The following is a 13464-nucleotide window of genomic DNA, read 5'->3' on the forward strand; positions in this document are numbered from 1 at the left end:
CAAACAGAGCAAGCAACTAAGCTTAGGGATGCCCCGAGTGGCATCCCCTCTTTCTTCTAACGACCATTTGTATTTTACTCGAAGCTATATTTTTATTCGTCATATAATATGTGTTTTGCTTGGAGCGTCTTGTACGATATGAGTCTTTGCTTGTTTTATTTTGTATTTTAAGTCTTGATTCCTGGCTGGACACACCTATTTCAGAGAGCCAAAATTATGCCATGACTTGCTAGAATTGCTCTCTATGTGTCACTTAAATTTTTATGAGCTATGGATTTGCTCTGGTGCTTCACTTATATATTTTTTAGCACGGTGTGCTTTAGTATTTTTGAAGAAATGCTCTCTTGCTTCACATAGATTTATTTGAGAGTTAGTAAAATTTTCAAGAAATTCTCTCTTGCTTCACTCAAATTAATTTGAGAGAAAGAAAAAAATTATTATGCTCATGATCTTCACTTATATTTGTTTGAGCTTGTCAAAAGCAACATATGAAAATTAGTTCCAAAGTGATAGATATCCAAGAAGGATATAATAAAAACTTTCATGACGATCATTGGACAACATAAACTTGATTCTTAGTAATAGTTTTGAGATATAATGATGTGATATGTGAGTCATCTTGATGAGTAATTATGCTTTAGTAAGAATATTGGTGTTAAGGTTTGTGATTCCCTATGCAAGCACGAAAGTCAGTAATCATGCAATGAAATTATATCCTACTTGTGGTGCATTATTCGGTGTTAACTATGCTTAATGCTCGCTTATGAGATTATTCGTTTCTTGGTTGGTCGCTTCTCAATCTTTTGCTAGCCTTCATTTTACACTAAGTATGATCACCACTTGTGCATCCAAAATCCTTTAAACCAGTTTTTCCACATGAGTCCACTATACCTACCTATATGCGGTATTCTTTTCCGTTCTAAGAAATTTTGTATGTGCCATCTCTAATATTCAAAATAAATTTCTCTTTTGTGTGCTCGTACCGCTCGCGAGGCGGTGAGGAGTGGCTAATATTTTCCATCTTAGATGTGTTATTCTCACGATGAGTGTTTATTCACTTGTTATTGCACGAGAGTAAGGAAAAGGTATTAGGTATTCCCAATCCCGAAATGAAAAATTAATTTACTTTATGTTGTAAAATAATAAATTCCTTGGAAAGTGTTGGTATGGAAGGCAACCATGGATACGGTTAGCCATGGAAAGTGAAAGTATGGTGGAAAAAGGAATAAACTTTAATTTCTGTTTGGCAACCACCTATGATATATCTAGCATGGAAAGTGTTGGGAACTGTAAGTCGTTTTCATCGGTGGGAAAAGTATGCCTCTCAAAATGTTTTTATCTCTCAATTTTCGCTTTGAGCTCTCGCACCTCTACAAGTCCCTACTTCCCTCCGCGAAGGGCCTTTCTTTTACTTTAGGCAATTTTTATTTTTGAATTTGAGTCTCCATCTTCTCTTATAAAAGCACTAAGTAGGGGGCACTATGATCGTACTTGAGCATTGAGTGTAGTTAATATGTGAGTATGTTTCATGAATGGATCAATGATTGAGCATGATGGGCTAGGGATAGCTTATTTTAGCGTTGATATTGAAAGATATGGTTGATTGTTGATATGCTTGAGTATTGAAGTTATCATGTCAAAATTAGACTATTGCTTTGAACAATATAATAGTCCAAATTTCCATGCTATAAAGAAAAGAATATGAGATGACATGTTAGGCAGCATTCCACATAAAAAATTCTGTTTTAATCATTTACCTACTCGAGGACGAGCAGGAATTAAACTTGGGGATGCTGATACGTCTCCAATGTATCTATAATTTTTTATTGTTCCATGTTGTCATGTTATCAATCTTGGATGTTTTATAATCATTTTATAGTCATTTTTTGCTACTAACCTATTGACATAGTGCCATGTGCTAGTTGCTGTTTTTTTACATAGCAGGAAACCAATACCAAACGGAGTCCAAATGCAGCAAAACTTTTTGTGGATTTTTTTTGGACCAGAAGACAACCAATGCACCAAAGAAGCACCTGGAGGCTACTCCAAGGGGAGCACAACCCACCAGGGCGAGCCTGGAGGCCTAGGCGCGTCCTGGTGGGTTGTGCCAACCTCGGGTGCCCCCCGGACCGCCTCTTTACTTTATAAATACCCCAATATTCCAGAAACCCTAGGGGAGTTGACGAAAATCAATTCCAGCTGCCGCAGAGTCCAAAACCACCAGATCCAATCTAGACACCATCACGGAGGGGTTCACCACTTCCATTGGTGCCTCTGCGATGATGCATGAGTAGTTCTTTGTAGACCTTCGAGTCCGTAGTTAGTAGCTAGATGGTTTCCTCTCTCTCGTTTGATTCTCAATACAATGGTCTCTTGAACATCCATATGACGTAACTCTTTTTGCGGTGTGTTTGTTGGGATCGGATGAACTCTGAGTTTATGATCAGATCTATCTTTTTATATCCATAAAAGTTATTTGAGTTTCTATGATCTCTTATATGCATGATTGCTTATAGCCTTGTATTTCTTCTCCGATTTGGGTTTTGTTTGGCCAACTTGATCTATTTATCTTGCAATGGGAAGAGGTGCTTTGTAGTGGGTTCGATCTTATAGTGCTTGATCCCAGTGACAGAAGGGGAACCGACACGTATCTATCATTGCTACTAAGGATAAAACGATGCAGTCTATTTCTACATAAATAGATCTAGTCTACATCATGTCATCGTTCTTATTGCATTGCTCCATTTCTCCATGAACTTAATAAACTAGATGTATGCTGGATAGCGCTCGATGCATGGAGTAATAGTAGTAGATGCAGGCAGGAGTCGGTCTACTAATCTTGGACGTGATGCCTATATAATGATCATTGCCTGGATATCGTCATGATTATTTGAAGTTCTATCAATTGCCCAACAGTAATTTGTTCACCCACTGTTTGCTATTTTTCTCGAGAGAAGCCAGCAGTGAAACCTGCGGCCCCCGGGTCTCTTTCTCATATTATTTGCCTTTGCGATCAATTTTCCATTGCTTTTATTTTTTCAGATATACTAAACCAAAAATACAGAATACCTTGCTGAATTTATTCTTATTTATTTTATTTGGTATTCGATCTATACTACTACAATTTATTCACGTCCGTTTGCCAATTTCTGGCGCCGTTAACCGAAAGAGATTGACAACCGCTTTAATATGTCGGGTTGCGAGTATTTGTTATTTGTGTGCAGGTGTCGTTTACGTGTTGTTGCTTGGTTCTCCTACTGGTTCGATAACCTTGGTTTTTTCACTATGGGAAATACCTACTGTCACTATGCTGCATCATCCCTTCCTCTTTGGGGAAATACCGACGTAGCTTAAAGGCGCATCAGTCCTCAGTGAGATTCACTCTGGTGACTATGGTCATCATGCCTGATGAGGACATCAGTACCCTTGTTACATCCACAGCCCCTGCTGCTATACATACTGGACCAATTACTAGAGCTCGCGCACACCAAGTAAGTGTTTCATGACCCGTGTGAAGAATGAACTCATGAGGGTGGAGATAATGCTCCCAAACATGCAAGACTCTAACTAAAGCATATAGTTCTTTGTCATGGATGGGGTAATTGAGTTTCACTCCGGAATGTTTTTCACTAAAGTAAGCGATGGGGCGCTTTTCTTGCATTAACACACCTCCTATGCCATAACCGCTAGCATCGCAATGTATCTCAAATGGTTTATCAAAGTTGGGTAATGCAAGCAAAGGGGCATGTGTAAGAAAATTCTTAAGCTCATTAAATGCGGCATCTTGGGATGGTCCCCAAACAAATGGTGCATTTTTCCTACTCAAAGCATGCAAAGGGGATGCAATAGTGCTAAAATCCTTAACAAATCTATGATAGAAGCCGGCTAAGCCAAGGAAACTTCACACTTGTTGCAAGTTGGTTGGTTGAGGCCAAGTTTTAATAGCATTGATCTTAGATCCATCCACATGAACACCCTTGGAAGACAAGAGGAAACGCAAGAAAACGAGCTTATCAACACCAAAAAGGCATTTGTCCATGGTAGCATAAATGCGCTCTTTTCTAAGAGTACGCAAAACGGTTCTAAGATGGGTGACATGATCTTTGACAGATTTGCTAAAGACAAGAATATCGTCAAAATAGACCAGAACAAATACGCCAATGTATGGGCGAAGAATGAAATGCATCACACGCATAAAGGTGTTGGGTGCTTCAGATAAACCCATTGGCATGACCAACCATTCATACAAGCCAACCTTCGTTTTAAAAGAGGTTTTCTGTTCATCAACTTCTTGGATGCATATTTGATAGTAGCCACTCTTAAGATCGATTTTAGAGAAAATGGTGTCTCCGCTAAGCTCATCTAGCATGTCGTCTAAGCGTGGAATAGGATATCTATATCGAACGGTGATAGCATTGATGAGACGACAATCAGAACACAGGCGATATGTACCATCTTTCTTGGGCACAAGGATTACCAGCATGGCGCATGGGTTCAAGCTTTCTCGCACATGGCCATTGTTGATGAGTTGTTGTACTTGCCGTTGGATCTCCTTGGTTTCCGCGATGTTGACGCGGAAGGGAGCCTTGTTAGGAAGAGGTGCTCCAGGTATGAGGTTGATGCGGTGTTCAATGCCTCGTAGTGGAGGTAGTCCTGGAGGTAGGTCATTGGGGAATACATCTTGGAATTCCTGCAATAGAGAAGATAACACTAAAGGTAGATGGCGAGAGTTGTTAGTTTTAGGTGTCTCGTCCTTGCACAATAGGACATGGTGCATAACACTTGATGGGTTCTCACACACTTCTCTCATCTCACTTTTGGTAGCGAATAGCACTAGGTTTTTCTTGTCACTCATCGTGGAGGCACTCAATTTTGGCTTGTGGCGCTCACTCTCTTTTTGGTGGTTTGCTCTCTCACTATTTCCTCCGTGATGGTGTGTTGCTTGCTTGTCGGTGATCACTTGGCTTGGAGACATAGGTCGTAGCACGTACTCCTTCCCTTTCATCTTGAAGCTATATTGATTGGTTCACCCGTTGTGGATGACGCCGCGGTCAAATTGCCATGGTCGTCCAAGTAGGAGGTGGCAAACAAACATAGGGACAACATCACACTCCAAAGTGTCTTCGTATGCTCCGATATTGAAGGAGACTTGGACCATGTGTTCCACTTTAATTGTGCCGGAGTCGCTAAGCCATTGGACCTTGTAGGGATGCCGGTGCTTCATCTTGACCAATTGGAGCTTGGAGCATAATTCTTCGCTTGCCAAGTTATGGCAACTTCCTCCATCGATGATGACCTTCATAGATCTCCATCGATGCCTGTCTTTGTGTGGAAGATATGGCATCTTTGGTCTTCGTCTTGTTGATGTTGAAGAGTCAAGAACCTGGAGACAACTAGAGCGGGGCTCGAATCTTCATCACGAAACACTTGGTCATCTTCATCTTTATTCACTTGCCGGTGCATAGCCACATTATCAAGGGCTTCCATTTCTCCTTCACTCATGGATTCTTATGTACCGTCGTTGTTGAGAATCATGGTGTGCTTGTTGGTACACTCGAAGGACTTGTGGTCTCGGTCGCCGCATGTGAAGCATTTGATGGAACTTGTCTTGATGGTCTCATCTAGTGGAGTTGTAGATGATGAAGCTCTCGGCTTGAAGTTTCTTGTAGTAGGAGGACGACTTGAGGATGTCGGAGTTTTCTTGTAACTTGACTTGTCATCGTTGCTTGTAGAAGGTTTAGTCGAGGTAGAAGGTGTTGTAGTCATTGAAGCTTGATTGTATGAGCCATATGTCTTGGAAGAGTACTTGGCATACTTAAAGTCATCTTGCACTTGTCTTTCCGCTTTAGTAGCTTGATGCACTACCTCGATGAGTTTTGAGTATGGTTGGAATTCGGCGATTTTCTTGATAGGGTGATTGAGGGAGTCCTGGAATAGGGGGTCCTCGGCTGTTCGGACCGTTTAATATTGCTTGGACTAATGGGCTGTGAAGATACAAGCAGAAGACTTTCCCCCGTGTCTGGGTAGGACTCCTGTACGTGTGGAAGGCAAGTTTGGTGTCCGGATATGTTATTTCCTTCCTCCACCAACCGACTTTGGACAACCCTAGATCCCTTGAGTGTGTATATAAACCGGAGGGTTTAGTCCGTAGAGGCTATGATAATTCTCATAGGCTCGACAGCTAGGGTTTAGCCATTACGATCTCGAGGTAGATCAACTCTTGTAACCCCTATACTCATCAAATACAATCAAGTACGATGCAGGGTTTTACCTCCATTAAGAGGGCCCGAACCTGGGTAAACATTGTGTCCCACTTGTCCCTTGTTACCATCAATCCTCAGACGCACAGTTCGGCATGCCCTACCCGAGATCTGCCAGTTTTGACACAAATATTGGTGCTTTCATTGAGAGTTCCGTTGTGTCGTCAACAGAAGGATCGATGGCGCAGCTTGTCATCGGCGAAGATGCTATTTCCGGGGAGACTTTTCTCCCTGGTCAACTTTTGTGTTTGCCGGCTTCGCTCTGCGTGCCAATTCAACTAGTAACCTTGAGTAGATCGACAGCTACGCCCCTGGTCACTAGATCAGGTTTGGAAGCTTGAACTACATCGTTGATATCCGAGAAGACATGATCTTCGAAGGGCTCTCAACCCCGGCCGCCGCTCCTCATCTACATGAAGGAAGCCCGTTGGATCCACCATCATATTCTGCTTAGAGATCAACCCTCGTACCCGCCCAGGCCTTAAATATAGATCGGGCGACTTTGTCCGAAGACAGGAGAATAAACCCCGCCGGACACTCCCCTATTACGGAGTTACCAGCCGGAGACCCAGAGGTGACCATGCTGTCAGCGGGCCCAGTGTACAGCAGGACCCTCCCTATCATCGAGAAGCCTGACTCATCTCTGGATGTCAACTCCGAACTGTCGAGGTCTGCGTCTACCGAGCTCGGTCAAGAGCTGATTACCGGACCCAGCTCCACAGAACCTCAGTCACATGTCCAGCTTTCGCTCCTAAACGAGGCGCTAGACCTAATGCGATCTCTCGCTATTACGGAAGTGTCACTTCCGAACTACGCCCAGCCTGAACTGGGGGCTGAGAGCAGGAAATTTTACGTCCCACCCACCACCCACTTAATATCCACTGTCGAGGACTTCACCGACATGCTAGACGACGCCTCCGAAGACATCGACGGTATGGACGACGATGCTAGATCTGAACCAGGCCAAAACCCACCTATCACCGGGCGTTGGACGGCCACTTCTAGTTACGACGTGTACATAGTGGATACACCCGAGAAGAAGGATGACGATGGTACTCAAGATCCAATCGAGGACAAGCCCGTCGAGGCACCACCAAAGCACCGATGCCAGCGGCGCCGCTCACGATCGCGTCGGGAAAAGGAAAGTAATACTGGCACCAGAGATAACAATACTCCGGACAATGCCGAGGACTCCGACCACCCCGTCGAGCCTGTGTTCGAGCGGGATGAGTGGGAAGAAGGACAAGTCAACCCAGACGAACTTGTCGATCATGAGGATTCGGAAGATAGTAACTATCTACCGGCCTCCGAGGAGGATGTTAGCCTCGGTAATGAAGATTTTATCGTACCAGAGGAAACCCTCGAACAAGAATGCTTCAAGCGACAACTCATCGCCACTGCGAGGATCCAAAAAAAGAAACAGCAACAGCTTCAAGCTGAATAGGATACGCTCAACGACTGATGGACCAATGTCCTGGCAGCCGAGGAATACGGCCTCGAGCGCCCGACAAAGAGCTACCCAAAGTGCAGGCTACTGCAACAATTTGATGATGAGGCCCTTGAGCCAATACCTTCAAGATACAATCATGCTGATCAACCAGACCGACCACCACGAGGACGGGACAAAGCGGCCAATTATGCCGAACACCAGCCCGCAACACCTCGCTGTAGAGGCGAAAAGGCAGCGGCTCCGGGCTACACATACGACTTACATCAGGACCTGGATAATAGAGCTGGCCAAACCAGATCAATCTACTGATCGAGGGGATGTGCTCCCACACGAGACGACGGCCATCAAGCCTGGCGCGACAAGGATAACCAAGTTCGGGCCGAGAACCGAATAAGGATGTCACCCGAACTCCGTCGTGATGTCGCCCGATATAAAGGTGCCACACACCCCATGTGCTTTACCCATGAGGTAATGCAGCACCAGTTTCCGGAAGGGTTTAAACCCATAAACATCGAGGCATACGATGGAATGACAGATCCGGCTGTATGGATTGAAGATTTTCTTCTCCACATTCACATGGCTCGCGGTGATGATCTCCACGCCATTAAATACCCCCCGCCTAAAGTTAAAAGGACCAGCACGACACTAGTTGAATAGCCTCCCAGTGAACTCCATTGGCAGGTGGCAGGACTTGGAATATGCTTTTCCAGACAACTTACAAGGCACTTATGTCTGGCCACCGCACGCTAATGACCGTAGTCACATAGTCAAGCAACCCGGAGAGTCATCCCGTAAACTCTAGACCCGGTTCTTAATCAAAAAGATCCAAATCGTCGACTATCCGGACCACGAAGCCTTAGCAGCTTTCAAGCAGAGCGTCCATGACGAATGGCTCGCCCGACACCTCGGTGAGGAAAACACAAAAACTATGGCAGCTCTTACTACACTTATAACCCGATTCTGTGCGGGCGAAGATGGTTGGCTCGCAGAAGCAACATCACCAGTGACCCCGGCACCTCTGAGGCCAGGATTGGCAATGGAAGGCCATGACATAACAAAAATAAGCGTCGGAACAACAACGAAGAAACTAAGGATACGGCGGTAAATGCCGAATTCAGTAGCTCCAAACCTGGTCAGCGGAAGAAGCCATTCAAAGGAAATAGAGACTGTCCATCCAATTTGGACAAAATACAAGATAGGCCTTGCCAAATTCATGCCCCCCCCCCTGACAAGCCTGCCAACCACACCAACAAGAACAGGTGGGTTTTTAAACAGGCCGGTAAATTAAATACCGAACATAGGGGGAAAGGACCTCAAAGCGAGGATGATGATGAGCCCCGCCCTCCGAACACAGGGGGGCAGAAGAAGTTTCCCCCCGAGGTGAAAACAGGGAACATGGTATATGTTACACACATCCCAAAGAGGAAGCGCAAGCGCGCACTAATGGACGTCTACGCCATAGAGCCTGACGCCCCAAAATTCAACCCATGGTCGGCTTGTCCGGTCACCTTTGATTGGAGGGACCACTCAAATAGTATCTGTCATGGAGGTTCGGCGGCCCTGGTACTCGATCCCATCATCGATAGATACCATCTCACTAGAGTCCTTATGGACGGCGGCAGCAGTCTCAACCTGATTTATCAAGACACTATCCGCAAGATGGGCATTGAACCAGCAAGAATCAAGCCCAGCAACAATACCTTTAAAGGAGTTATACCAGGCGTGGAGGCCTGCTGTACGGGCTCCTTAACATTGGAAGTAGTCTTTGGTTCTCCGGACAACTTCCGAAGTGAAGACTTGATCTTCGATATCGCCCCTTTCCGCAGTGGTTATCACACACTGCTCGGACGAACCGCTTTTGCCCAATTCAATGCGGTCCCACAGTATGCCTATTTAAAGCTCAAAATGCCCGAACCACGTGGCGTCATCACAGTCAATGGAAATATGGAGCGCTCCATCCGCACTGAGGAGCACACGGCAGCCCTTGCAGCTGAGGTACAAACCGGCCTCATCAAGCCGAACAACTCATCAGTCATTAAGACCCCGGACACTGCCAAGCGAATCCGATCCACACCACGGCACGACAGCTCGGTTGATCCAGAGCTTGAATAGCAGTTTATCCTCATCCGATCGCCCCATAAGGTTGTGTTATACGTACCATGCGTGCATAAATACACACTTAAAATACCTTGGGCAGCGCCGGAGGCATACTACAAAAAAAGGTCTATAGCACGGCTTGACCCTATTCGGACCTTAACCTTCTTTCTCCTTTTCCTTTTTCTTTCACTACAGGTTCACTAAAACCTACATCACGGTTGTACAGGGGTTCCTCTCTAAAGTCCCCTTTCTTACATACGACCATCACCTTGTCCTCTCAAGGAATTTCTAACCAAGGAGAAATGGCGCAGACGTGCAACAGGGCAACATTAGGATCTTCAAGCCTCTACTTTTTCCAACAGACCTCTATAAAACATTCCCTTGTGTAAACTCTCGGCATGTAAAATAGCCTTAATATTCATGGCATTATCTCTAATAGCACGTCTCGACGTATTATACAGGATATACAGGAAACAGTTGATTACCGCTTTTGTTTGGTACTGATTTCTTTTGTCATTTGTATCCCTTCCTTACTTCAGATTGCCACACGTGCTTTAGTCCGGCCTTAAAGACCATGGGCTGTATTCGGCTCCACACGTTTTCAAGTCCGAACACCTATAGGGTACTCTTCGGTGTCCCGAATATTGTACCATATACATCGGCTCTGAATCATGTCTTTGGTCTATAGTTGGGTTGCTAGGCTCACGTGCTTACCACCTTATGTTCCGCTTGTTCGGCTAAGGTCGTAAAGGGAGAACTACTACAATTGTATTTCTAGTTCGTCCGGTCAAATACCTTAGTGGAGAAAGCCAAAAATTGACTGCCATGATAAGGCGAGAGCTGGTCAGCGATTCGGCGACTTAGTCTTATACTACAAATCGTTGGTGTTTTATTCTGTGTTATAAGAGGGTCTGGTCTTCGTCCAGCCGCGTGGAAAAGGCACCTTAGTTCGGACTACCGCACACGCACAAGGGGATAGTACTTAGCCCCACCGTCAAACCCCTCTGGCTAAGTGAAAGTAATAAAGCCGCATAGTCTGATTGCCTGGTTCAGCTCGCGGACACCTCCTTCGCGGACCAAGACATTGGATAAAGTGTGACCACGCGCAACGCCGAACACCCCGGTAGCATCTACGCGGGGGCTAAAGCCGACAACTGGCAACTTTTAGGATAAAAAAATGGTCGCACAAGAGGAAAATCACTTAATATAAAAGGCGCAAATATATTACAAGCCTGGGTTCACAAACATAGTTTTTATAGCCCGGATACATTTACTCAAATATGGCCTCCTTTGAGCATTAGCCCTCTACTATTCGGGCACCCGCCAGGACGCCTTCGAAGTACCTCTCCGGCTTGCGGTGGTCCTTGCCTTCGGGTGGGCCCGCGGTCACCACGTCGGTGGCCTTCATCTTTGCCGAATGCATCTTGACGCGGGCGAAGGCCATCTGAGCACCCTATATGCACGCCGAGCACTTCACAGTATCAACTCGAGGCCGTGCCTCGACGAGCCGCCTCACCAATCTGAAGTAGCTACTGGGAATTGGTTCGGCTGGCCATAACCGGATTATTAAATCCTTCATGACCAAGCCGTCCACCCTATGCAGCTCCATCAGCTGCTTCATCTGGTCGTTCAAGAGCGTCGAGTGCTCCGGGGCAAGAAAATGCGACCAGAACAGCTTCTCGGTCAAGTTCCCCTCCTGGGCTCGAAAGAACTACGCGGCAGCGGCAGCACTCCTCAGCAGATCCGCAAACTCATCTAGAGAACTCCATACTCGAGTGAGCAATCCATATCTTGACCTTCGAATATACTCTGCAAAAGAAAGGCCTTACCAGCCGCTATCTGCTTCACTTGCGGATCTCCTCGCGAGCACTGTGGGACTCGACCCGCACCTCTTTCGTCTCCTGGAGGGCTTTGGAGAGCTCAGACGATTGAGCCGAAGCCTTCTCCTCCAAACCCTCGCACTTGAGGATGGTGTCCTTTAGCTACTGTTTGACTTCGCCCACCCGGGCTTCATGCTGGCAGCGGGCGACCTGCTCGGTCTTCAGTTCTGTAGCCTCTTTGTCAGCGGCTGCCTTGTTTTCTTTCGCCTCTTTCTGGGCTTGGGCAAGGGCGCCTTTGAGGTTTTCGACCTCGGCCGCACGAACTATGCTCATAGGTAAAAGCATTACATGAGTTAAATCTCCGAATATAACTATCACTTATAATATGCAACTATACTTTCAAAAAATATACGCATACCTTGCGTCTCATCGAACTGCTTGTTAACGCGATCGATTTCTTCATCGGCCAACTTCAGTTTCCGATTGAGTTTGGAAACTTCTGTGGCCTGGGCGGTTGCCGCCAACAGGGAAGCCTGTTACAACAACAGAGAATTATGTTAGATTTCTGAAATTTTATGTGGATCCTCTGTTCAGTTTCTTTCACACCGGCAGAGCCTCAGGGGCTACTCTCTGTGTACAATTATATTCCTCTATATATGAAAAAGCGTTTAGAGCATTACGTCGCATACCTCGAAGCCTGTCAGTAGGTTGGTAAATGCTTCGTTCAGCCCGCTTTTGGCAGACTGAACCTTCTCCACCACCACACCCATTAGGGTGAGGTGCTCCTCCACGACAGAAGCACGTTGCAGTGCTTCCGCTAATGCGTTCGGTGCCTCCGGATTAGTGGAGGCCACCGACAGAGCTGATACTCCTCCCCCTATTTCGAAGGGGGCTGCTCACGTGATCCCGGAGCTCCATTGGTTCTAGAATGGTGTCCGACTGGGGCCCAGATTGTTGGGGGTCCCCACCATCGGTTGCCATAGGGGTCGCCTCCCCTATGTCTTCGGTGACCGAGGTATTAACCTCACGCGCCTTCTCGATAGCCTCGCCCGCCCCTCCACGACCAGGAGAGGTCCTTCGGGACAACACCTCTATGTCATCCACGGTGATTGGCGAGGGGGCTCGTGGCGGTGTCTCTCTCTCTTCCATCTCGGGTGGCAGAGAACTCCCCGCCGATAGCGAAGTATTTGGGACATTGTGGGGAGGGCTGAAAGGCATATGGCATAATAACTTATATAATGAAAGTAGGAAAACCAAAGATAAAATAGTAAGTATCTAGATACTTATGTTTCGGACAGGGGCTTTGCCCTGGGAGGCTTTTTGGGGACCAGTTCGGCATCTGAGTTTGAACTGTCCTGGAGGATCATCTTCCCCCTCTTGGGCTTCTCCCCCTTTGGGTCTTTGGAGGCTGCCCTCTTCTTCTTCCTCCCCTTATGAGGGTAGTTTCTTTCCACCTCCTCTTCTCTTCCTCTTCCTCGTACACCACGTGGGAGGAGGGGGGCTTCGGTCTCTCTGGACATAGCGTCCGAGGGACCCTTGTGGCGGGGGCCACCTTTGGCCTCCTTGCCCTTCATCTTCTTGACCTTCTTCTCCGGCCCCTGATACGGCGCCGGGACCAGCATCTCTGTTAGCTGGGGCGTGGCTGGGTCTTTAGGTAGTGGTGCTGGACAGTTGATCCGTTCCGCCTTTTCCATCCAGCCCTGTACGAAAGACGGGCAATATGACATATGTCATGTTCAAAATACTGACCGGACACGTCTTCGGAAAGGATATGCTTACCGCTGAGGCCGGATTCTCGATACCGAGTCTGATGTCCTCGGTCTTCTTCGGCCAAGTT

This window comes from Aegilops tauschii, chromosome 1, assembly GCF_002575655.3.
Source record: "Aegilops tauschii subsp. strangulata cultivar AL8/78 chromosome 1, Aet v6.0, whole genome shotgun sequence".
Lineage (NCBI taxonomy): Eukaryota > Viridiplantae > Streptophyta > Magnoliopsida > Poales > Poaceae > Aegilops > Aegilops tauschii.